Source organism: Rhyacophila brunnea, unplaced genomic scaffold (assembly GCF_057557595.1).
Source record: "Rhyacophila brunnea isolate RB1 unplaced genomic scaffold, BYU_Rbru_1.0 scaffold_16, whole genome shotgun sequence".
NCBI lineage: Eukaryota > Metazoa > Arthropoda > Insecta > Trichoptera > Rhyacophilidae > Rhyacophila > Rhyacophila brunnea.
The window spans coordinates 31,393,773-31,418,719 of NW_028232816.1; the positions used below are offsets into that span (position 1 = coordinate 31,393,773).

The 24,947-nt window shown below is 33.1% G+C and overlaps 2 protein-coding genes across 2 annotated transcripts in view; one reads left to right on the forward strand and one right to left on the reverse strand.

Moving 5' to 3' along the window:
• LOC147074639 (uncharacterized) overlaps positions 1–24,947 on the reverse strand; it is a 277,840-nt gene that overhangs the window by 87,863 nt on the left and 165,030 nt on the right. The window contains exon 2 of the mRNA XM_085943741.1: positions 9,253–9,311. The gene's annotated coding sequence lies outside the window, so the exon portion shown is untranslated. The remainder of the gene's footprint in view (positions 1–9,252; positions 9,312–24,947) is intronic.
• Positions 1–24,947, forward strand: part of LOC147074641 (carbohydrate sulfotransferase 11-like) — a 206,909-nt gene that overhangs the window by 37,102 nt on the left and 144,860 nt on the right. The window lies entirely within an intron of this gene.

Here is a 24,947-nt window from a genome sequence, read left to right on the forward strand (position 1 = left end):
TAAAATTTGGCGCCAAACATGTACAATGTTGCCGGTTTATTATTATTTATTTTCGTAATCAACCCTTACTATTTGTCGGCTTGGTACCGATTCGGGTGGCTTCTCCAAATTCACAGAGACATCACCAAATGGGGACCATTTGGGAGTGTAACATTAGTTTTTTTTCAAAACCAATTAAGTACATTCTTTTCACTATTAAAAATATTATCTACATATTACCCATCGATAAAAAAATAGTTAATTAAAAAATATTAGCAAGTTTAAGTAAGTTACAACAAAAAATCTTGGAGTGATCCGTGACGTCGGTTAGTAATTATTAAAGTAATACCTACTTTGATTTAAAAGCCGATCGTCAGAATGTGGTTCAATTAAAAAAGCGCTTCAGTGAGTATTAAAAGCCATTAGTTAAAATTTTTCGTAATTAAGTACGGCTCCTTTAGTATTGTGTTCAATCTGCGTGGGCGCGATACCCGAGAGATGCAGGTTCGATTCCTGCGTGGTGTCTTACTTTTTTCAAAAAGATTTTTTCTATTTGTTATAATATATTTTAAATTTAAAATATATTATAAAATTATGTAGGTATGTTTAATAAGAATATGTATTATTTATTTGTTTTATACTATACTAAGATTTATTTTTTGGGTGATTTATTTAGTTATTTGGTGTGCCACGAAACACATTCCTTTTCCTCAGGTAAGGTCAGGTAAAAAAAAATTGCCAGACACCGGTTTAAGTCTTTTTTTTATTCATGTTGTTAAATGTTTATACAATACAAATAAAACCCCTTCCGCAGTGTAGATAAATGTACGCCACTGGTTGAAGTGACGTGTGTTTTACGCAAGATAATAATACTAGGAAGGGAAGACACTATGACGGTGAGGTGTCGCTCTATTTTTGGACCGTGGCCAATAATAATTCCGTTCGGCCACACTGTACTTTGTCGACAATGTGAGTCACAGTATACTAGCGCAATAATAGATTATATACATGATGCACTTTGACAGGGTACATAGGTACACCCCAGCAGTTTGGAAATCGCTCAATATCTCAAATCATTCGATAATATCAATATTATAATTTTATTGTTTCACGGCTACATTAGTAATAATTACAAGATAAATAGAACTTTTTATATACAACGTTTTTAAATTTTCTGTTGAATTATTATACTCAATATGCTCAAACTTGTACTTGATATGAAGTAAATAAAAAACAAACAAATATAGAATACTGAAATGTCATTTGATTTCCATAGTAACGCACGTATATATTAATAATAATTTAGTTGCTAGGACCACCCCATTAGCAACTAATAATAGTCTTTTACTTTATACGGATATTTCTGAAATAACTTTCCATACAAAACAGAATTAACTGAAAATTAATTCAATTCTGCTTAAAGATTGCTAAAAGTATTAAAAGAATGCATTGGCATCGTGTTCTGATATATTCTAAAAGTTTCAAATGTCAAGCTAGTCGGGAAGTTAGTAAAACATCGATTGCAAGATTTGTACTGGACAAACAACCACCGGACAAACAAGAATACGAGCTAATAAAAACGTTGTAAAATCACCACTTCCCAGGAAACCATATTAACTTAATTATCTTTACTTTAAATAGGGTATTAAATATTGTAAGATTTTCTTGAAAAGTTTAATTCCCATGCCCGTGGGACATCGTTATTTACTTATCTTGGTCCTAATAATATATTGTGTCGGCATGTTTCTAGGATTCCACCAAATAAAAAAGATTGAGAATCACTGTCTAATGTCCCAAGTCTAGACTTTAAACGAATGCTTATGTAAAAATATTATATATTATGATATTAATCAATAATACTGTTTGCGATACAAAAAGATGTTATCTCTTAATACCCAATAGAAAATCATTTTATTTATTTTATACGTGCTCAGAATCTAGTTGGTATATTATATACTATATATTTTCGAATAATGCTGAAACAGTAGCGTCTCTGACAAAGACTGCCTGAACCAAGGAACACACAATTAATGTGAACTGTGTTTACCAACTGGGTGTGGTAGCAGTTTTAATAGTTAGGTAGCAAGTTAACGCGCATAAATTCAATGCAACGTGGCATGGAAAGGTGCTAGTTGGGCATAAAACGATAAGAGTGCGACAAAGTAAGCAATGTGATAGAGGGCGCAAAGCCGATGAATGTCCGATGGGCCGGATATCTCGACAAGCAAATCGACGGGGTATTTTTTTACACCTCTACCAGGAAACCGACAACTAATAATCGATTGATAAAAATTCAGATCGATAGGATCAATAATGAAAATATAGTGACTCGGATAGAGGTCTCACGACGAAATTTTCTTAGATTAAGTTTTTTCTCATCTTGCGATCAATCCGTCCCACCACCTCGTCCTTAAGACCTTGTCTAGACGGCGCATATCCCACCGCGATTTACGCTCGAGTACCAAAAATGTGCTCCGCCCATATAGCGCGTGTTATACGACAGTGAGCAAGCTAGGTGACGTAATTCATTTTTAAATGTGCATAAAAAACAAACGCAAGTACGAGAAGAAAGACCTACAACTCAGTTGTCACAACGGTTTATTTGAGATTTTATATTTCATGATAACTCGCAAGACGTATTCTCGGCAGTATACAAGCTAGGTGACGTAATTCATTTTGGAATGGCTGTAAACTTCGCGTTCTCGAGTCTCGCGTTTGCTTGCGCTTGTCGCGCGATAAATATCACTTCACGAGTGCTTGTGAACGGCTCAATTCGAGTCTGTCTTCTATAAGCTGGCGAGCCGGTTCCCCCCCTCCTTCCCGCTGCAGCATCCATCTCGTTCCCTTCCATTGAAAACTTGTAACAGTTGAACGCGATGGCACAATGCTTGTCGTGTGACGTGTACGCCAGTTTATAGAATACAGACCTTAGGTCACTTGCACCCGAAAAACGCGCGACTTATTACGTGCGAGTCAAAACGCGCCATCTGGACAAGGCCTAAGTAGGTATAGCTTTCTAGTATTTTTGTGCCATCAATCAGATACTACGCCATTTGCTGTATGTAGGTATATATCAGTGGCGTGCTGTGAGTTATACTCGTGAGCATACTGTCGTAAAATCCAGAAAAAACATTAAGTATTTACATCGCCATATTATTAGCACATAAAACTTTATTCACTAACATCATTTCGGAGAGAAAAGCAACATGAAACTTTATCACATAAAATTATAGAGTGCGATTAAAAAATTATACCCTCCGATTTCGCATTAAATAATATATAATATTATTTCATACCATGTTATTGAATATTATTGAGCACGCTCGACATCCACAGCATCTATAGACTGCACGCCACTGTTATGTATTTAGATACTAGATGAGTAGCGAGCTTGTCGTAAATTTTTTATCATTGCCTTTATCAGCCTCGCTTACTATTTCCGTTCAAAGTATCTCACGAACCTTTGTTTAATTTTGGCATTAGGCCTTTTCCTACATAATCCAATTCCCAAATAAGAACTAGTTTATTTCAAAGGAAAATAATAAATGCCAACTGTGTACAATTCAATATTGGAGATTCTGATCAGGTATTGTATTATTGAATTACTGGAGTAAAAACATAAGGTAATTTCGTATTGAAAGAATTTAGTCGTTCGTTATATTATCACTAATTGGCCGAGACAAATGGATAGTGGTTTTTGAAAATGGTTAGGTACATGTCGTAGCCACTAGGGTTTACTGGCCAGTGGGTCTATTCTGTACTTATCGACCGCAAAAGTGATAAAGTGATAGATATTATCAAACTTAGGGTAGGTTTGTATCAAAGTATTAGCACTTATTGTAATAATTACAATACGTTGGTTGTAATTGTTGCAATAAGCGTTACATTTTAACAGCGTCTCTCTTGCTGCTGTTAAAATATAGCACTTATTGCAACAATACAACCAACTTATTGTAATTGTTACAAAAAGTCCTAATACTTTGATACTAACATACCATAAGTTTGATAACATCTATCACTTTATCACTTTAGCGGTCGATAAGTATAGAATAGACCCACTGGTGCTGCTATTCAAATGCAGGCAAACGCATTTAAATTTTGCACTTTCTGTATAACATCGTAACGTACGACTATTTATTTAATTCGACAGTGCGGCGCCCAATTGTCCTGGCGCCCAGTTGTCCCATTATTACTATTCGACTATAGGGTCACGTTAAGAAGTTGCTCTTAGAATTGCGAACAGTCAGGTTCCAAATTTACGCAGGTAGTTATCCTCCGTCTTAAAACGGAAATGATGACTTACCTATTTTTGCGTGTGCTCTATTCCGGTAAATCGTTTCTTCATCTTATCTTGATCTAATCTGAATGAGATTTCGGCGCCTCGTTATTTTCAATTTTCTCACTGATCGATCACTTTGGCACGATTCTTTTCTTTCCGGCATTACCTACGTACAACGTTAGGCGTTTTCCTAATACAGGCCTTACGTGAAAGCTCGCGGCTCAACACGGCCCATTTACGCGTAGATAGAACTTTTAAAAGAGCTTTTTTCAATGACTTTATTATTTAATATATCATCAATTTAACGCTATAGATGTTTGGAGTTCGAGGATGATGATGAAGAAGTCGAAGATGTATGCAGGAGCGAGTTTTATTAGGCTTAACAGTTGGTACAATAGTATGTTACAGCAGTTATGTTACAATCCTAAACTTATAATAGGTACGGATCCGAGGTCCGCATCTCGGTATAATCAGATGTTGGGCGAAGCGATACAGAGACTGTGATGGTAACAGACTGGAAACGTATATTCGAGTGACATTTTGATAAATCAGTATTCGTAATTTATACAGTCGAAAGTAATACACAAACATTATAATATTCTTACATAATTATATTGAACGAGTCAGCGGTTTAAATTCGAGTAGCTGTGAATATTATTTATTATTACAGTCATAATATAATATGATACTGGAAATGGATATTAGACTAATTTTCTATTGCGATACCGTATTTCATATCGCCATCCAATCTGCTGATACATGTAATAAGTTGTTTACTGGAATATGAGTCTCTGGGAATATATTATTGCGGTCGAATAATTTGATACATTAAAAATAGATATTTTATCACTAATATACTGACAGCTACAGATGAAATATATCACAAGCTTCTTCAAAAAAAACTTTTACCTACCCAGTAGGTTGCCCAAACTTTCGACATCTGTATACCCCTTCAATAATTTTCGTAACACTGAGTACCTTACCCCTCGTTAAAAAAATTGCATATGCTTTAATAACAATCAAAATATATTTATTTTTTACTTTTTAGTATCTGCACATAATAATGATAAACGAAAAATAAAATTCATTCATAATAAAATATACTTAAATAAAATAAATAATGTTATATTATAAATAAGATTCATTATAATCAATAAGAAGGATGAAAGTGTTTATGTTGAGACAGATCATCATAATTTGGTTCCCTGGTTGTTAATTTTAATCTGATATACGGTTCCACTTCCAAAAGCCTGTTCCTTTCTTTTGACTTAATGTCTACAAATGCTGAAAAAGCAACTTCACATAGATATGAAGTTGGAAAAGACAAGTTGTATTTGCAACCAGAATGATGTTAAAGTACCTAAACTCTTTATATTTATTGTTCAATAATCCGTCTGAAGCTAATTGCACTCAATTGCTCTTCTTCTTCATGCGATAAACCTTCCGGCATGGATGTTGTATCGATGTCGTATTAATGTTTGTTGCACCAGGCGCAGAAAAAAGCCCGGTGCAGCGCGTACCCCCACCAAGCTCTTCCCGTACCCCAGGGGGTACGCGTACCACACTCTGGGAAACACTGCGAGTACTGTTACAACAGAACTATGATATTCAGATCGAAATAGTAATCAAATATATTGAGCAATATCATGATTGTTTCGTAAGATATATAATATGTTAATTACGAACGATATATATATCTTAATTCTAATATATATATATATATTAGAATATCAAGAAGAGTGATGGGAGCTAGGGGAAGCCTTTATCCAGCAGTCTATCGACCTCAGCTGATGTATTTGATGATATATTGGTATGTTTATGCGATTTTGAGAGGTTATTTTATAACAAAAATCAAAAGTTTACGTCGAAATAATAAAAGTTCTAATCGTCTGTTTTTTATACCTACTACATTAACTATGACGTTATTATATTTACCTATCAATAAGGTATTTTAATTTTAATCACATCGAAATTAATTCGATAAAACAAACACGTACGACTGACAAAGTTTAGTGTGCACTATTTATGGCGGATCTTAACAGCCTACCTCCACCCTTCGCCACCGTTCTGCTGTAAGTGTAAACTTATGTATTATGATTTGTAAGAAAGGGGACTGCGGCGTCTTACTGCGGGCGTAAAGATCTCTTCACATAATTTCTGCTGTCCGTATGATTATTAGCTTCGTTTTTTGTTATATATAATATTTCAAATTCATTTTATTTCTATTAATTCTCTGTGCCTTTTCTCTCCCCCGGCACTTTACATTAGAGTAAAATCAGTAAACTCAGTCAAAGCTCACTTGAGAGTGTTGCGACGTCCATATCGGGTAACTGCTCCTGGGACATCTGGGATTTCAATTAAACCGTGTTTGTATAATTTATACAAAATAAAAATTAAAAATTCTTTGAATGCGTGGATTTATTTGCAAAATTAAAATTAAAATTAGATTGTTTATTTTCTGCGGGCCTCTATGTCACTAAGCGCGCCACTGGGTATTACGTTCAATATTTCATAACAGATTTCCGATAAATGCTTATGATAATAATAAAATTATGTAAGAAAAAGTTAACAGCATACAAAAGTATCAAAACTTTTCGCATCAGAAAAGTTTAGCAACAAAAACACGATAGGGATCAATAAAATGTGCTTTCATTAACATAACCAAGGCATTACGTATGTACATTATTTTCCAGTCCAAAAGGAAATATATAATGGAACGGAGAAAAATTGAATAAAACTTTCTGTATTATCTGTCACAGAAATATATAAATTTTTAGCATCTAATAAAAACGACATAATATTACTGAATATAGAAAGCTGAAACCGGATAACAAATTAATGAAGTTTAGCCTACATTACTGTACGATTTATTGTTCTGGAAGGAATGATACTAATTCAATATTTTAGCTTTGAGCTTAAATCATTTTCTTGTCTGTATTTATATTATGTTTGTTCACTCATTATTTACGATTATAAAACTATTTAAATTCAGAGCTCGAAATGGATCGATTCATGGAATACTCGAAACTAGCGCTCCGCTTCGTGAAAAAATTATAAATTGCGCTCCAATTAGCGAAGTGTGAAAAAAATACTGTTTGGCTACCCAAAACCACCAGTCTCTCAAGGTTATATGAAGCGCCTAGTTTCAAAAGCCCCTAAAACGGTTTTTGAATTTTTTTTAGTTAGATATGTATATAGATGGTTACTTTTGTGACCTATATGATGGATAAAAATTGAACTCTAAAAAATGCCAAAAACCGTCGATACGTATGATCAAAAATTAGGGTACATTTCAAAACCCGCTATAATGGTTAGGTGTGCTTTTCAAATACCCCTAAAACGGAAAGCCAAGATACTCTTTAGAATGTAACAAATTAAAAAATAAATAAAGTTCACAGATTTATTAGATATGAGTTTTTTTTATTTTTCTCAAAACTACCTAAAATCATTTTTCTTATTTTTTCAGAACTACCTAAAATCGTTTTAGGGGATTTTGAAACTAGGCGCTTCATATATGTCATTATATTACTGTATATTGCATCTTTTAGAGTTAGAGTACGTTTATTATTGTCTCTACCTTGAAAAATCTTAACACGTATGTATAAGTTTTATACGAAAATCGTTGACTATGTTTTACATATACTTTATGATTCATATATATTTTTTTAAATTATGCGGTTGTGGGGTTTTGAACCCGTTCTGAAGAAAACGCTGAATTAGTACCAACAGCCGAGATGAAACCTAATATACTATTTTTTTGTAATAATAGACTAAATACATATTGTTTTACACATGATTTTTCACGAACACTATACATACACATATTTTTTTCTTCTAATCAAACTCGGATCTTATATTAGTACAACATCCAGTGTACAAACGTTCCCAATGGGAATGGGACAACTGGACGCCAGGACAATTGGACACCGCACTGTCGTAGACATGTATTATACAGGACGTAGACGAGGAATTTTAATCAGTTTCTATCTACTACTTAGTAGTTTTAATTCATTTTACTCTTAACATAATGTTTTTTTATTGCGGATTGAGAATTACCATGCCTAAGGCTTTATATAAAATAAAAAAACTACCTTTTCGTTGGAACTTAAACAAATGCACGATTAAATCATTATTTACGTATGCATATTTAAATTCTCACCAACTATTAAATCATAATATAATAATTTAAAAATAAATAATAATATTAAGTAAATTTTTTTTTTAAACTACCTATAAGTACCTAACCTATTTTCGAATCGCGTGGCGTCCAGTTGTCCCGGCGCCAAATCGTCCTAGACCCTTCCCCAATGTAGGTACACGTGCGTATCTAAAGGAGCCTGCATACAAACCCAACGCAATCACAACTCAAGATAATTTTACAATATTTTTAGCCGGTAATATGTATGTATGCTTAATATTATAGAAAAATGTTGTATGTATGTAATAAAAATGTCTGATACACAAACACATGATAATCAATGTGTTTCCTACTCAACAATTGGTTACAAAATTATTGACAATAAAACTGCTGACTCTTCTGTTGCGGCAAAGCTTCAGTAAACGGGTACAGATGACACTTTATGTCACAGAGAAGGTCAAGATTCTTTTTTTATTTTCTAAAATTATTCTTTAAGCACCTAGGTGCATGGTTGCTACATCAGTCCCTCTATCAGGCATCAGTGCAGCTTTGTTTCGTGACAAGGAAGTGTGGCACTAAAATCTTTTCATTCTGACACGTTTATAGCACTCGTATACAAATGTTAACTGTCAATCAAATTTTTAAAAAAATGGGACGAACTGAGAGCAGTCAGGTGTTGAAAAAATATGAAGATGGATTCAGTTATGGTGCCTACAAGAAAAAGTAGGCGCAAAGATGCAATGCGCCACGATTTGGCCACCCCTGCCATAGGGCATAGACGCATATTATAAAAATCACTACTTAAAGTTATCAATGTATTGCTGCAGTACGCTAAAATATGATAATATCACTTTACCTATATTTTACTGATATTTCACAACAGGCAATGGTGTTATGCAGTTGTTGACAATTCGCCTGAAACAAAAGAAAAACAGAGATTAATATAAATAACTTATAACTCAGGTTAAAGATAATACAATCTTATATAATGTATAGTTTTAAATGAGCCAAAAATTATACCAATGAATGCAAACGAGTTTTGTGACAGTTAATTCTTTTTTAATTAAAACTCGATGACAGATAAAACATTATGACAGCCAAAGTTAAACATCATCTTTAGCGGAAGCCTATAAAATACGAAGATGGCGGTCAACGTTTCAATTTTTACATAACTATCGTCTGATGCGTTGATTTTCTATTTAACCATGTAAAGTATGTTGTTAAACACTAATTCGCTTAGTATATATTTTACAATTATTAGAAGTCTATAAAATACCAAGATGGCGGCCAAAATTTTAACTTTCCATAATACAATTATAGATTGAACTTGATTGAGATTCAATTTAGATTTTAGTCAGACATAGACCCCAATTTTATCATCAGATTATTTGTCGCATATGCCTGTGTAGAATTTCTACCTGTTTTTTGTAATTGTGGGGAGAGCTTTGTGAAGAAAAAATATAGATATTCTGAAAAAAAATATTGGGCTTTAGTGTTTATCGCTAAAGTTAAGTTGAGTATTTATCAGGTAATTTAAAAATTTCCTTCCAAAAAAAATAAAAAGAGTTCAGTCAAAGAAAAATCAACAGTGAATACAACAATTTGAGAGCTTTTTGTGAAAATCAACAAAAAACGTCACACTCAAATTACGGGGCCAAAGTAGCAATATAATACGGTCAGTGATTTTATTTATTTTAAAAAATCTAGCGATCTTCGATAAAAAAGGAAAAATGCTAGATTTAATGGCACACGCCAGATTCGATTTTCGCATGCTTGTGAAAATGCTATATCTGGCAAGAACAAAGCAGTAGCATAAAATATGTAGGCACTCATTGTCGCGAGGTAAAAGAATTGGTAAAAGAAACCTAAGTGTGACCTTCTTGAGGCGGATGAAAAGAGAAAGAGAGTCTAAATTTCCACTGCGACAAAAGGCAGCGGCAGACTGAATGTGTTCAAGGGTCGCGTTCAGATCACACCCTCTTGTACACTCGACAGCCTCTTAGGGTTAAAGTTCGATATTTCTCTTTGTGGAGAATGACGCCTATGGTGTGTAAATCTTGTATATAGGAAGCTTTTGTATTGAAATCTGTTTTTTTTTCGAAGACGAGAAAATGCGAGAACGGATTAATATTGAATTTATTTGTTTATTTATTTAAGGAAAGTTACTGTTTCCTGAAAAATTCCTTTCTTCTTCGACCATGTTCGCCCGTTAGTTGTAGCATATGAGGACCATACGGTGCCTCCCAGAATACCCGCCACTCGCCAGTATTCATGCATCTTCTCAGATCATGCCAGTATCCCGTAGTTTCGCGTTACCCTTAGGGATTGCAATACCGGTATTTCAAAACCGCTAACTATTCCAGTATTTTTCAATACCAGAATACCGGTTTTCAAAATCAGACAATATTGATATATCCTGTATAGCAAGTGGACACAAAATGTTCTAATTGATATGAAAGGTTCAAGAGAAATGTATTTTTTATCGGGTTACGTCGTTCATTTGTAGAAGCATTAGTAACCTCAGCCATAGTGGCGAATATTTCATGATGGAATAATAACCATACACTATAATGGACTTGCCTGTACCTATTTTTTTAATATATCTACTAAAAAGTAGCTTATACAATAATGATGATATATAATTTTGTTGAAACAATGAGCAACATTGTGTTTGGTTTTAATTCTTACGGGATAAAAGCAAAGAAATTGCTAAGTGTAAAAAGTGCAGTAAACAAATAAAACATTGGGTGGCATTAAGAATGGGGCACATACACACTAAGAACACTTAATAATGTGAACAATATATTTAAAGATCATTCGAAGAAGAAAGTACCAATAGTTAAACTACTAGGAATTTGTAAACATCAGTATCTCTACCGTATTTTACCTTTACATGCTTTTAAAAGTGAATATTTAGATATTTTTGCTATAAAATATTAATATTTTAAAAAGATTTTTATATCTATATTTCTTGGTAGATACTTTTGTTTTTTTTTTTCATATCTGACTACACCGTAGTTCCAGTATAAATTACCCCGCAAACTTATTATACTCGCGTTGTATCAAATCATTGTATTGTTACTATCAAAGATAAACTATACCGTATATGCGGCTCTCGTGGTGCAGTTGGTAAGGCGCTCGCCTTCCACCCGAGAGTTCCTGGGTTCGATTCCCGGCCATGACAAAAAACATTTATGTGTTTTTCTCAAAGCCTGGGTGTTTGTGATTGTTCAAAATTACTAACAACCACCTTGTACGAAAAAGCAAGGACATGGTTATTAATAATTCTAAAAAAAAAAAAAACTATACCGTATGCACTTTGAGACATCTACGACGAATGAAGAAGAGTTCCAACCCTTATAATATACGTTGTTTAATAATTTAAGCGTAAAGTTATTCATATTCTCGTATGGCGGCAAAGTGGCGAATATTCTCTCCAGTAATTTTTTTTTGTTTTCTCACCATTTATATTATAATTGAGTTAGGCCACGAAAACATCGATTGTACCAATAAAAATTAATCTACAAGATTATTCCAACATTTACCAAAACAAATTCACTAAGATAAACGTAAACAATGAAACAGTGAACTTTTTCTTAATTTAATCCTGAATAATCTGTTTAAAACGTCGGTAATCTGCTATGTTCATCTTCTCCGATAAGTTTTGTGGAGCGTAGAACGGGGAAAACAATTAACAACTTCCGATGAATATTCCGAAATCGCCTCGCGTTGTCAAGTTGTATGATTTACGGGAAAAAACAACGTATTTTGTTGAATTTAAAACGAAATCGCTTCATTGATATTCATGTATTCAGTTTCTTTTGAAGGCTCGCAATAATACGAATGGAGCGGGGTCGAATAATTTCTACGTTAAATGCGTTTTGAATAAAAGGAAAGCCTCTCGTCGATTGTGATAATTTAATTTGAATTCTCCAATACAAATAAAAACCTATAATAATAAATGTTCAACATGCATAATTAGAAAACACCCCAGATAATAAAAAAAATCTAGTAGGTATATAATACGACGCCCGACGGGAATTGAATGTGCTTTATCAGCAATAATTAAGCTACGGGCTTCCTATCTAATTAAGACGCAACTATCAAGTAGTTATTACATTAAATGTTTATCAAGTTGCATTATGCTTGGCTATCGATTTTTGTTTTTTTTTATTATTTATTAAGGGCCCACATGCGCCACGTAGGTCAAAATGGAGATTGTATGGTATTTTCATAGCATAAGTATATTATAAATATTTTTTTGAAATACGCTATTTATTTGTTGGAATGAAATGCCAAATAGAAATGGCATATTTCAAAAAAATACTACCCTATTCTTAGGTCAATAATTATTATAAAACAATCATTATTCGTAGAATGTTTATCACATTTGAATGATCAAAGACATAGCTCATAATCAGTATCTTTAGAATTATCTTCAAATGTGTTAATCATGCCCATTTTTTTAAATAATAAAATTCCTAATTCTTGTCAAATTTGGGATCACAGAGATTATAAATATAATTTTTTATCGTAAATATTTTACTATATAATGTTAACGACAATTTTGCTAATGGTTTTATAAATGCGTTTAAAAATTAATAAATCTGAAAAATCTTAACACCATTGCACATGGATATACTGAAATATGACTATATTCTAAATCATTAGATCGAGAGGTTTAAAAGAATACTACGAGTATTTTATGTAATAAAAATACTTAATGCAGCCATCAAATGTTTAACATAAATATAAAGGATAATAAGGCTTCAAAATTATATAAATAGATTATCTAAAACGTTTAAGAAATGTCCAGGATTATGCTCTGAAAATACCATAAAACCTCCATTTTGACCTACGTGGCGCATGTGGGCCGTTAAGAAAACAAACAGAACGTTACATTTTGATAACAAAAATATGTTTAAAAATAGAATAGTGATAGAGAATAAAATAGAGCTATTGCAACCGGCAAAGTTTCCATATAAGCAAGCTACGAATCAAGTTCTCTAACTGACGCATGGATAACTTCAATTTTTAGTTATAACGTACTTGCACTTACTAAAAATTAAAGACATAGTATATGAATATCTCATTGAAATTTAATATAAGATTAATATATATATCAGGGAACACAAAAAAAATGGGAAGTGGGTTACTTTTTGTGGTGCGGCTATAACAAACTTTAATTCTCGGGTGTTAATATGGGATAAACTTAAAACACGTGTTAAAGAATATAATATTATGTTCAATAGTTTCGTCTGTATTATCATCATTTATGGCACTACAACCTAGAACTCTTAGCAGGTATTCTCCTTCGAAAACTTCCTTCATCCTGGACAACCCAGCACCGACAGTGTCCGGTTGCTTTAACCAAGAATTCTTAAATCTCCTGTGACACAGTCCAGCCATCTCAATTTCGGTTGTGTAGGTGTTCACTTGGCCTAAGGGGTTGTGTACATAGCCCGCCTGTCTGATATATCCCACAGCATTCTATGCACGTGATCTTTTCGCCGTACGTCTGTATAATATACATTGAAGTTTGTCACGAAACGCGCATTCAGTATTGGTAGCATTTGAAGGCACTCAGCGCACTTTGTGGCCTGACCTTTATTAAGTAATAAACCGACTATTCCATTTCTATCTTATTAATCTCTTCTGTGGTGTGCAAAATTGGACTTGAAACACACTGGCTCTGAGGTATAGATATTATTATTCTAAGAATAAATTTGTAATAATAGTTGTTTTCTTTTTGTTTCAGGTGAGCTATCAACACTAATTATAACATAATTGTTTGGTGCGAGACACGCAGAAACACAGGTAAAATTATATCACAGTTATAAATTCGTCGGTAGATTGTTTTTTTTTAATTTTTGGGCAAGCTAAGTTTAAAAAAAAAGCTTTTGATTAACCTTTCAAAATAATGAAATACTTATCTTAAATCCGCCGCAACGTTTTTTTGGGCAAGAGACCAAAAAAGCTTTAAAGTTTGATTTGAAAAAGAATTAGTTAAATTCGGCCGTAAAACATTAGGCCGGATAAGTTAAGCAAAAAATTCTGAACGGGAAAATATTCGAGAAACAAATATTCTTAAATTCCAGAATTACTAATTCTCAGGAATCAAAAGAACTCGAGAAATCGGCGCGAATCCAACGGATACGGGTTAAAATCGTGCCAAGGGTAGTTTTTAATATTAGTGCAGGATCCCATAGACTTTTCGTATTATAGTTATTTATAAAAAGCTCATCTGATCCACTATTTGAGCCAATTGATTTCCTATAACTTGGCTATGAGTTACGAGAAAATAATTTGTATCCAAGACAAATGACGAATGAACCTCTAACAAATTATTTAGTTAAATCATGCAAATGTAATTCTAACTGCCGTACATTATCATGTAGTTATAAGAAATCGGCTTTGACATGTATATCATTGTGCAAATCTGTAAGTAGTGTTTGTAAAAACTGTGATCATGATACTTAAAGCGGTTTGAACACTTGAGTTGTTTCTTTTTTTTAATAAAGTGTACTTAGTGTGGTTAGTGGTTATCGTTATTTCATTTATTCACCTACCTATATGTGCAACCTACACTGTTTCTGGATTGACCATTTTACTAAAACTAATGTCATATGCATATATATGGTAAAGAAACCAATCTGGGTGATTCTATACAAAAATATTACTAAATAAAATAATTTAAGCCAAGGAGCATCCTAAGAATCGATAATTTTGAACACATTGCACTACCCGCTATTTTTATTTTTTCAAATGGGACAAACCGTTCTACGATGCAATAATTGTACCATGCCGATGGCATGGTACAATTATTGCATTTTCAATCAATCCCTGATTCGGTCTTGGTTTTATTAAAGAACACAGAACAATTTTTGGTGGGTTATAAGAAAAAAAATTAAAACCTCAATAAAAAAAAATTTACCACTATATCGCCTGGCGACATCGACATTATATAATATATAATGTCGACGATTATATAAAAGATATTATCTTTGTGACCCCAAAAACCTATTACAATTGTCAGAATGCGTTCCGCATATTATGTATACGAAAAGTCTATGGGATCCTGCACTATATGTACGATTCATTTGCAGCGGACAAAGCCGGTCACGAGTACTACAAATATTGTGCTTTATTTTAATTACTATGTTATTAATACATACACGTGTTGGTTATTCGATTTTTTTTTATATCAAAAGATTAAGCTCACGAAATTGAGTACCACGTAAAAACGATATTGCACAATAATGTAAAAAATACATAACAGAGAAAATCGTTGTGCATACAAAAATATTTCACACTTGTGTGAGTTGATCCGCTTAAAAAGGGTGAAACGCGAATAAAATTTGACGTTGTGTAATGCGAACTTTACAACGCAAAAGAATAATTTTTCGTTTGACGCTTAAGTAATTGAATGAAATTGCTTGCGATGAAAAAGCGATCAAATCTGACCTATTTTTTTTATATTCGCCGTAAAATAAGTTTTAACAAGCCAAGTAAACCAATAGACACGTGTACAAATGAAAATATCCACTCTCCCCGTGGGAAACTTTTCATATAAGCCGATACTGGCTGTCGGGCCGAATTGATTTATTACTACCTACCGAAAGTGAAAATATATATTTTATATTATTATTTACTCACACAACGAATACATTGTATTATATAATATAATGTATGTGATAGATCATGAAAATAGATGAGTCAAGAATAACCTAGAACTATAATATATAAATAGTCAATCCCTAGTTTATTTTTAACTGCATTTTAATATAAATGACAACATACCACCAATGTATTACTTTTTATGAAAGTATATATAACTATTGTAGATAACCGCGTTGATTAAGGAATTGGTCCGTGTGATTTCCGTGTTATTTTGGACCAATAAAAAAAATGGAATCGTGTTACCGTGTGCTAACTATTTAGCTGCAACTATTAATCAATTAAATATGTATCAAAATTAATGAACACCTAGTTAAATTAAGTAATAATGAAATGGTTTATATTCAAATTAACAACTGATTCTTTTCAAGCAATTGAAAAAGGTTTTTTGTGATCAAACTTATCAATTTAATTGTAAAAAGTAACATTACTATTGATGAAACTACCCATTTACAGAAAATCTAACAAATTATACCACCATCATCTTTCTTTTATTTTCCAATAAGAAATATGAATATTATGTTTTTAGGACCCGGGGTCTATTTTGTATTTTGCCACCGCCATCTTTAGATTAATAAAGCCTGAGCATAACTTTTTGCACAAGCAACGAGTGGTCCACTTTTCAGCTGTCAAAATCAGATTTCAGATTGCTTGACATATTGATTCGCCCTTTCTCGTTTCAAATTTAATTATAAAAAAATTCTCACATCAAATATATTAACTATCAGTGTTATTAATATATAATATACATTCCTGTTATTCATCAGCTGTCAAATTCAGACTAGTCCTTCACACAAAAACCGGTGGTAATATCGATTTCCAAAAAATATGTAGCATTGACCTATGCATTACATTTTTAGAAGATGTGCTAATGCTAGTGTATTATTTATCATGTAACTAATCTTTCCAAATCAAACCATTCGATGTGTGAACACGACAGACGCGTCAGTGTGAGCACTCTATAGATATAGAAAAATGACAGGCAATGACAGGCCATCCATCGACAACAAGGGTAGGGGCGGAAAAAGTAGGACCAGTCGTTGTGAATGTATCGGCTTTCTACTTGAGTCGGCAATGATTTTGCCAATTAAAATTCTCACAATTATTTATTTTTCCAAAAATATACTGTTTACTTATTATAAAATCTGAAGTGAATAAATATATTTATAACACGAAAACGTTTATATTGCTAATTACATTATCACTTTTGTAAACAAAGTATTTTCTAATACAAAAATAATTAATATTCTCTCAGATTAATCAAAGTTTAGTGCGTTTATAACAGATCTAACAATGAAAATAATAAACATGAATTTATCCATAATATGTATGATTAAAATATCGATAACCAAAAATCACAATCATTTTTAATTTAATAAACTTTAAAACCATGCGTTTGACGGCAGGTTGATTTGGTTAATGCGTGGCCTCAATGCCTGATAGAGTAAGAAAATAAGCTTGTTGACTGAAAAAATGTCTAGAAACCAGCCCTTCAAAAACTACATGTGAAACACTGTTTGCGAGAATACTAATATATAGTATTGCGAGAATACTATATATTGAAGAATAACTATTTTTTGGCAAATGAGTAGATAGATTACAAGAAAACGGGTTTCTCACCATAACTTACGTGTTACACATTGATATATGCACTTAAAATATTGACATAGTTCTAAGACGCTTTTAGGTAGGTACCTACATTATAAGCAGTGGCGAGGGGTGGAGGTAGGCTGTTAAGATTCAACATAAACAGTCCACACTAATTATTATTTGTAATTAAATGAAACACAATTTTATAGTAGGTACTTATTCCACATTTTAATTAAATTCTGTACCGGTTTCGTCCTCTTCAAGGGGACATTATCAAAATGAGTTGATGGGGGAGGCTGACAGGGCTCTAGTCTGGGGGCCCGGCGTCGCGGGTCGACTAGATAAATGAGATAAACACGCATCTTAATTTTGCTCTAATAGTAAAAAAGTCGCCTGCGGCGCTATTTTAATTCAGGGTTATTACTATTTTAATATATATGGTTGTACGATGCAATTTTTGGTTGATATATGTTGATACTCGATGACTCCATAATTACTCGATGTTCTTCAAAATATCGCTAAAAATACACTGAATTTTATTTGACCTCGAACACCATTTGAAAAATGCCACTGTAGAGCGACAGACTGCCATTAACCTTAGAGATAGTTAGGGGGCCTTCCAAAGATCCTAGTTTGAGGATGTGGTGGCCATGGTAGAGTCTCTCGATATCTCTTAAAGGTTCTGATAATCAAAATAAACAGCGCATATAAACAACGCATTTGCAACAATTCATCACGAATAAAGGGGTTTTTAGTAGCGGTGGAGCTGTGGAGTGGTAAGGTGAGGTGAGGTACCGGTAGATTACCCTGCACTTACATCTAATTGTTGTTAGCCAGAGCTAACAATGAAGTCACGAGTAGCAAAATCGGTCAGAGAGTAGTGACGAAGTGATGAAATAAGGTCGAATAGAACCGACCATTGAATATCGATTGAATAAAAATCGAATTAATCCATTTATTCATTTGAGTCGCAGTCTATCATTACCTAGCAGTGGCGTTCGGTAAATAGATACTGTAAATGCGGATCATGACGACATGAATATAATATTTTCAGACAAATAATAAAGTAAATATTATTTTTTTAATATAATCCCTACACGCAAACTTTATCGCACGCCATAGATAATATATATATATACATATAAAGCGTAAGTGAAGTTAATATTATATGGTTAGTAATATAATACATATTCTTTCCATATTATATACCTAGCTGATTCGAGTAAGTAACACTGAAATTCTGATCAAAGATGAAAAACTTACCGTCTAGCCAAAAGTACTTGAAGAAAAAAATGAAAAGAAAAACTCTAATGTGGGTTAGAAGTTACAATACTGGGTAATTTTTCACAACCGTCGGTATGGGGTTATCTCATTTCCCTAGATCGATATCATTACCTGCCCCTACCGCTGGGGCCGCCTCTGTAATGCCGTGCTTTTTCTTTTGCTCTGTAGCCCACGGAAGGCACAAACAGCGCGCAGGGGCGGCGCGCGGGCGGAGGGCCTGATTGCTTTTCGCACGCGATTGATATGCCCATACAAACTTTAGCGTTTAACTTCATGCACGGGAAAACTATGACTGTCGAGCCGAAATAATTAAATATTACTGATATCATATAACTCTGTGATTCCATGCCGTAGAGCTCCTTCGATTTTAACTAGTAGTTGTTACATGAAACGCTTATCGAATTACGTTATAATGTTGGCTATCGATTTTAGTATATTAAATTAAAGTAACTATGTATTAATTAATTCCTTAATTACTAACCGACGTCGCGGAATACTTCATTATTTAGTTTTTATAACGTACTTATACTTGTTAATAAATTTAATAAACTGTTTCTTTTATTCAACGAACAAGACACAAGATTTCAACTTACTAGCGCGACTCCAGCAGATACAGGTTCAAGTCCCGTCGGGTGTCCTTTCTTTCTTTCTACAAAATGATTTTTTCTAGTGTGTATATGCATGAGATGAACATGGACATGTTTTACTCATGATCTCCGAAGCAAAAGCTTTACGAAAAATAGACGTAGAATAACTAAAGACGCACAACCCGCCCCGATTACTTACGCGCGCCGATTATTTTCATTTTACCTTCAGTAGCCTATATTCTGTGCGACGTATTGTTTGTCTGTTAGTATTAGGGGAGCAAGGGGGAATTGGAGCCTACTAAGGAAATTGTTGAAAAAAAGTAACAAAATGTTCTAATCGTTTATTATTAAGACTTGAAATGAGTCCGTTGGTTACATAGTAATAATATTACTGCAATTTCCACTCAAAAATTCTATAACTAAAGTACAAAAAAAACGTTTTCCCAAAAAACACATTTGGCTCCAATTACCCCACATGTAGGGTAATGAGAGCCAAAAATTTACCAAATATGTAATGGGAGCTTCATATTTTAATATGCTTACAAACACCTACACACATTATAACAGACATAGGTATAATAAAATGTTAAATATTTACTAATGTAATTCAACAAAAATATGCTCTAGTACTAAAAATATCAAAAGAATCAACACGTCATGTTATGGAACTAAGCAAAAAACACAAATATAATCTTTCTGGTTTCGGAGGGCATTTTCTAACGAAGTCACCGTCCAACCAGCCTTGAAAGTCGTCAGCTTTCTATTTCTGGGCATCTGGAACAATTAAAATCTTATCTACTAGTAAAAGACGTGTGAAATTTATATAGGGGTAATGGGAGCCACCTAGGCTCCAATTACCCGAATGTCAACCACTTTGAAGATTGATAAATAACGTAGCCAAACCATTTTAAACCTTGATTCTGAAACTACTAAACAAAAATACATGTATTTGGCTATACAATGGACACAAAATATGATAAAATAAGTAAAATTTTAAGTACTTACGTTGATGTTTATGTATTGTAAATTTATATAAGCATCTAGCCCAAAACACACTTCCACTCGCCACGCGCGTGCACGTGCCACTAAGCAGCCGACAGCGATCGACGGGCTTGGCCGACGATTGGCGAAGATGTTTTGGTTATTTTCAAGTCATTTTAGTGTTAGATGGTACCTGTTTTGCAGTCGCTCCCATTACCCGCTGGCTCCCATTACCCCACGCTCCCTTACTTCTTTAGTTTTATTATTGTAATTACATAATTTTCAGAAAAGTAAAATTGTTTGAATCCTTTGGATTCGGTTACTTTGACAAATAAATTTTCTTTCGAATTTGGACAACCAGCATTCAGAGAATCAGTAGGCAAAGCATGTTCCATGTTTAATAATTTTAGCTGTCAGGGTTTAAGTAACCATCACCTGAGGGGCGCAGGCGCCGAGTTTTTTTTCTTTCTACAAAATGATTTTTTCTAGTATGTATTTGCATGAATTTTTTTCAAATTATGTATATAAAATATTATGTTCAATTTGGAGTTAGAATAATTCTGCATGCGTGTGGCGATTGGGTTTAGAGAACGGAGGCTTTACTTTTCTATGTTCGTGTTTGGAACGTGACACACATAGTATCAAAGAAATCGAATTTTCTAAAAAGGTTGACAACCGCATTACTTCAGACATAATAATCACGATACATATACATAAAGGTACCAGGAATCAAACTTGAATACAGCTCGGCATCACGCGAAGAAAATGGGCGAACGCGATGAAATAAAATTAAAATTTATCGCTGCGATCAAACTCTATACTTTTTCGAGTTGGTAAACAATACCAAGGTTGCCCGCTCCTTCATATTTGAATAAAACTGATTATATCTCTTACGAACATTTGCACGTTTATATTTTCTTTTTATACTAACGAGAAAAGTTTACTTTTGACTTATTCAGACTTTCGCGAATAACGTCACATCCCTAGAATAACAAAAATATATATAGGTAAGTAATGATTGCGTGTGGTTGTAAAGCAATTGGCAATTACCAACTGAGTGTGGTATCTAGTCTATTTTTAATTAACTATTTCTTTTATTCAACGAATAATTCACAAGATTTAAGAATGTACCATTCTAATTATTGAACATACATAATTCTGAAAACACTCGTGAGAAAATATAGCCAATAGAAACAATCTTTTTCGAAAAAAGTAAGACACCCGGCAGGACCGAACATGCATCTCTTGGGTATCGCGCCCTGTGCATTACCACTATGCTACGACTGCCATGCTTAATTGTGACAATCTTTTTAGGTTTAGTCGGATCGGTTAGTAAAGTAATAAATACTTTAGAATACAAAAACCGATCGCCCACCGTAACTCAATCTGGAGAGCGCTTATGAGCAGGTATTAAAAAGGCCAATAGTTAAATTTTGTCGCAATTAAGAATAGCAGCCGTAGCTTAGTGGTAATGCACAGGGCGCGATACTCAAGAGACGCAGGTTCGATTCCTGCAGGGTGACTTACTTTTTTCGAAAAAGATTTTTTCTATTGGCTATATTTTCTCATGGGTGTTTTCAGAATTATGTATAGCCTATTTTTATTTTAATTTTATGTACCTATATGTATTTTAAAATAAATTTAAATTACTGCAGTTGAAACTATAATAAAGGTAGTTGTTCTCTATAGTTACATGTGTATTATGCATACAAACAAAATTACATCGACATATTTGACGTGTTGTAGTCGAGAAAATTTTAGATGCACGACCCGTCTTAGAGATTGTCCAGATGACGCGTGTCTTGCCGCGATGCGTCGCGAGTGTTGAGGTCACATGACGTACCTGCAATGCGCGCGAGTAAAATCGCGCCATCTGGACATGGTCTTAATTACCAAAGAGAAAAGAAAAACGCAGTGAATGTATGTTTACAATGATTCACTTTGACATTATCAACTAGGGATTCATCAAGAGTGAAAAAAAAAACAGAATAGTTTTATTGTTATAGGTGAATTTATATGGGACACTTTGGATGATTCATCCACGATTATCGTCCATACTTCGTGTAAATGTGGCTGTAACATCTTCATATTATTAGATAGATCATAATCACTGATAGTATTGAAATTTATCCACATTATTATAATATGGAATAAGGAATCACTTTGACAAAAGTGGCAAGTATTTAAAACCTAATAACTCTACTGGTAATAACAAAAAACTTAAAAATAAATAAGAAATATAATATGTTCTATATTAATTATTATAATGTGACAAAATATTCATAAAAACGACAAAGTTTTAAGGCTGCACGGCTTAAAAGAGTGGTTAAAAAAATATATTTTTTAAAGGATTGTGTGAGAGATAAAATAAAATAAAACTTTTTAAGCCAATTCGTGTGACTATAAGCGTAAAGTTCTTATAATACAGTAACAATATATTCACAGTGTTTGATAATAATTCTAGTCTTTCTATGTCCAAATCATTGGTTTCGTATATTATTAATTAAATCATGATATGAATATTATGTCAACAAGAATATTACGATATCTTCAATCTAGTTCAATAAATTTTGACATCTCAATAATTTCACACAATCGATGTTGTTTATCAAACAACCTTCATTTTATTCCACGTATTCTATGATGTTTATCTTACACCGAATTAATCACCTATGTTTATTCTTATTTCAAAATATTTCTACTTTCTGAGTTTTCGTTCCCTTAAATAATACGATGGTGTTTTGAAAATTCCTTTTTTGCGTCATATCCGTCACCGGATGTCGGCGATGGTTTTGTCATTATGTCCACATGCCGCTCAGGATTTCATGTAAATTGTACGAAAGTATTACATTTCGCCGTAGCACAGTTCACTATTATTTAGCTGTGCATTACTGGAAAGAGGCGTTACAAATTTAACAAGAATACGTCATGTCTTTCACTAACGCAAAGTAACACTCAATTCAATTCAATTTTTATTGTGGACATCACAAATTCATTCATAATGTGGACATTACAAATTATAAGTTTAAGACGTTCACAACATGATATGAAACATTATTATAAAGAAGAAGAAAAAAATAATAAAAGCGGTAAAAATGAAAATATAAAATGAGAACATAATAATATAAACATACAAAAGCAGTGAACATACAATTATTATACATATATAGAAGTTCAAAGAAGTACACCGAGTTTGCTAAGAAGACCCTATTTTAAGAATTTATAAAATATCGTCCACCTAAACTCACCCTCACGCAAGTGAAATATATCAACACCCGAAGCAATTTGGTTGAACATAGTTATCGCCCTCCCAATTGGCATTACCAGTGGTAGGTTGGTTCTGCACCTTGGGAGAATAAACAACTGATGCTCTCTATTTCTAAGATAGTTATCAGTGACACACAGGTCAACACTGCCCAGAATGGCAGAGTTTTCATTTATGCCTCGTATAAGTAGAAAAAAATATTTACCTAAATAAAGATCTCTAAAGTCAGTTGAATAAAGCCACGGATAGTATCCATACAACCCAGTGGAGAAGGGTGACTTTTGAAAACAGGTAGGCTGTGGAGAAAGCACACTTGTTAGATGTATTTACGGGAAATAAAAAGATAATCCGACATAACTACAGATGAATAGATAGGTACACAAAAACCGATGAAATTTCAAAAGCTCACTGATGGTATAAAATTAAGCAACTAATTTGAATTATGTATTTTCTTAAATATAAACGGAAGATACGCTCAAAATAATTATTGAAAATATCCGCTGTTGTGAATCTGTTCCATAACAATTTATAATTTAACCCGTAAACTAGACATTTTAAAATACTTCTATATTTAAAACACAGACTTAGATAGAATATCAGATTTCAACTTACATAATTGGCTGAATACATTGTCTTAGTCTATGAATAAACTAACTGACAAATAAAAATCACGAGATAAATTATTTATTATTTTTAACAACAATCAATATTTATATGTGATTGAATCCCCAGAAATTATTTTTTTTAATTATCTTATAAATTATTTTGAATAAATGTGCACTTACGTAATATGTAAGCGTAAGCGCTCCTTAAATAGCTTACCAATTTATATGGGCCGCCGCAGACGTCTTGAAATTATGAGAAACAAACTTCATATAAAAAAAGTTTTCCATTCACGCGAACATAATCCATACAATATGTAAAGCGAAACGAGATGTCGCTTATTTTTTTAAACCTTCGAGACATGCCATAAATGGTGCTTATTGAAATAGTGGAAAATAGCGTAAAATTATTATGACAATTATACGATAGATGTTGTTGGGCATATTGAATATATTATTATGTGATTATATTATTTAATATGGCAATATAAAATTAAAAAATATTATTCTTAAGAAGGTAAACTTTAAATAATCGCCTAGTATGGAGTCTTCGCCACATTACAAC